Source organism: Pezoporus wallicus, unplaced genomic scaffold (assembly GCF_028554395.1).
Source record: "Pezoporus wallicus isolate ANWC-B61680 ecotype Strahan unplaced genomic scaffold, APGP_CSIRO_Pwel_v1 contig_12401, whole genome shotgun sequence".
Lineage (NCBI taxonomy): Eukaryota > Metazoa > Chordata > Aves > Psittaciformes > Psittacidae > Pezoporus > Pezoporus wallicus.
The window spans coordinates 1-2,443 of NW_026636771.1; the positions used below are offsets into that span (position 1 = coordinate 1).

General features: G+C 54.9%; 1 long non-coding RNA gene across 1 annotated transcript; it reads right to left on the reverse strand.

Moving 5' to 3' along the window:
- Positions 1-141: 141 nt before the first annotated feature.
- Positions 142-1,853, reverse strand: LOC130595173 (uncharacterized). The gene is made up of 3 exons (XR_008971242.1): positions 1,792-1,853; positions 804-875; positions 142-201 (listed from the first exon to the last, which is right to left on the reverse strand). It is a non-coding gene; the product is annotated as an uncharacterized LOC130595173 (long non-coding RNA).
- Between the last annotated feature and the right edge of the window lie 590 nt (positions 1,854-2,443).

Below are 2,443 nucleotides of genomic sequence, written 5' to 3' on the forward strand. Positions count from 1 at the left end.
AACCACCCGAAACAGCCCCAAAATCACCCCAAAAAGCCCCCAAACCGCCCCAAAACCACCCCAAATTATGATGGGACCCCCCCAAGTCAAAGTGTGGGGGGGAACAACCCCAAATTACCCCCCCCACACCCCCCCCTTTACCTGCTGCACTTGGGGGGAGTCGGAGTCGATGCGGGCTAGGAAGTAGGCGGCCAGTTTGCCCTATGGGGGTCAATGGGGGGCAATGGGGGTCAATAGGGGGCAAAGGGGGTCAAAGGGGGGCAAAGGGGGGCAATGGGGGTCAATGGGGATCAATGGGGGCAAAGGGGGTCAATGGGGGCAATGGGGTTTAATGGAGATCAATGGCGATCAATGGGGGTCAATGGGGGTCAAAGAGGGTCAATGAGGGTCAATGGGGATCAATGGGGGTCAAAGAGGGGCAATGGGGGGCAAAGGGGGCAAAGGGGGTCAATGGGGGCAAAGGGGGGCAATGGGGGGCAATGGGGGTTAATGGGGGTCAAAGGGGGTTAATGGGGGCAATGGGGGTCAAAGGGGGCAAAGGGGGGCAATGGGGGTCAAACGCATTCAATGGGGGTCAAAGGGGGTAAATGGGGGTCAATGGGGGTCAAAGGGGGTAAATGGGGATCAATGGGGGACAATGGAGGACAATGGGGGTCAAAGAGGGTCAATGGGGGTCAATGGGGATCAATGGGGATCAATGGGGGTCAAAGAGGGTCAAAGGGGGGCAATGGGGGGCAATGGGGGTCAATGGGGATCAATGGGGATCAATGGGGGGCAATGGGGGTCAATGGGGGGGTTCTTACCCGCATGGAGCCGCAGGCGCGGGGGTAGAAGCTCATGCAGGCCTTGATGCCCTCTAGGGTGGAGACCTCGCACTTGGGGGGCAGAGGGGGATATGTGGGGCAGGGCAGCCCCATAGGGGGCGGCAAGGGGAGATGAGCAGCCCCAAATACCCCCCACGGCACCTCTAGAACCCCATAGAGAGACCATAGGGGAACATGCGACCCCATATGATCCTGGGTAGTACCCATATAAACCCCATAGAACCCCATAGAACCCCATAGAACCCCCATAGCACCCCATAGAACCCTATATAACCCCATATAACTCCTATATAGCCCCATAGAACCCCAATATAAGCCCTATATAACCCCATATAACCCCTATATAGCCCCATAGAACCCCACAGAACCCCAATATAAGCCCTATATAACCCCATATAACCCCTATATAGCCCCATAGAACCCCATAGAGCCCCAATATAAGCCCTATATAACCCCATATAACTCCTACATAACCCCCATATAGCCCCATGTAACCCCAATATAAGCCCTATATAACCCCATATAACCCCAATATATCACCCCATATAACTCCATACACCCCATATAACCCCAATATAACCCCATAGAACCTCTATATAACCCCATATAATTCCTTTAAAACCTCATATAATCCCTATATAACCCCTATAAAGCCCCATAGAACCCCTTTAAAACCCCATAGAACACCTACAGAACCCCATAGAACCCCCATATAACTCCTCTATAACTCCATAGAACCCCAATGGAACCCCATAGAACCCCCATAGAGCCCCATTGTAACCCCATAGAACCCCCATAGAGCCCCATTGTAACCCCATAGAACCCCATTCTAACCCCATAGAACCCCCATAGAGCCCCATTGTAACCCCAATAGAACCCCACAGAACCCCTTTAAAACCCCATAGAACCCCTTTAAAACCCCATAGAACCCCCATAGCGCCCCATATGCCCCCGCTATGGGGCTCACCTCGGGGCGCAGGGCCAGCAGGGAGGTCAGCAGCCCCGGGATGTGGTCGGTGCCGATGTCCCCATAGAACCCCATAGAGCCCCATTGTAACCCCATAGAACCCCATTGTAACCCCATAGAACCCCCATAGAGCCCCATTCTAACCCCATAGAGACCTATTGTAACCCCATAGAGCCCCATTGTAACCCCATAGAACCCCTTTAAAACCCCATAGAACCCCCCTAGCGCCCCATATGCCCCCGCTATGGGGCTCACCTCGGGGCGCAGGGCCAGCAGGGAGGTCAGCAGCCCCGGGATGTGGTCGGTGCCGATGTCCCCATAGAACCCCATAGACCATTGTAACCCCATAGAAGCCCCATTGTAACCCCATAGAACCCCTTTAAAACCCCCTAGCACCCCCCTAGCGCCCCATATGCCCCCGCTATGGGGCTCACCTCGGGGCGCAGGGCCAGCAGGGAGGTCAGCAGCCCCGGGATGTGGTCGGTGCCGATGTCCCCATAGAACCCCATAGAGCCCCATTGTAACCCCATAGAACCCCATTGTAACCCCATAGAACCCCCATAGAGCCCCATTCTAACCCCATAGAGACCTATTGTAACCCCATAGAGCCCCATTGTAACCCCATAGAACCCCTTTAAAACCCCATAGAACC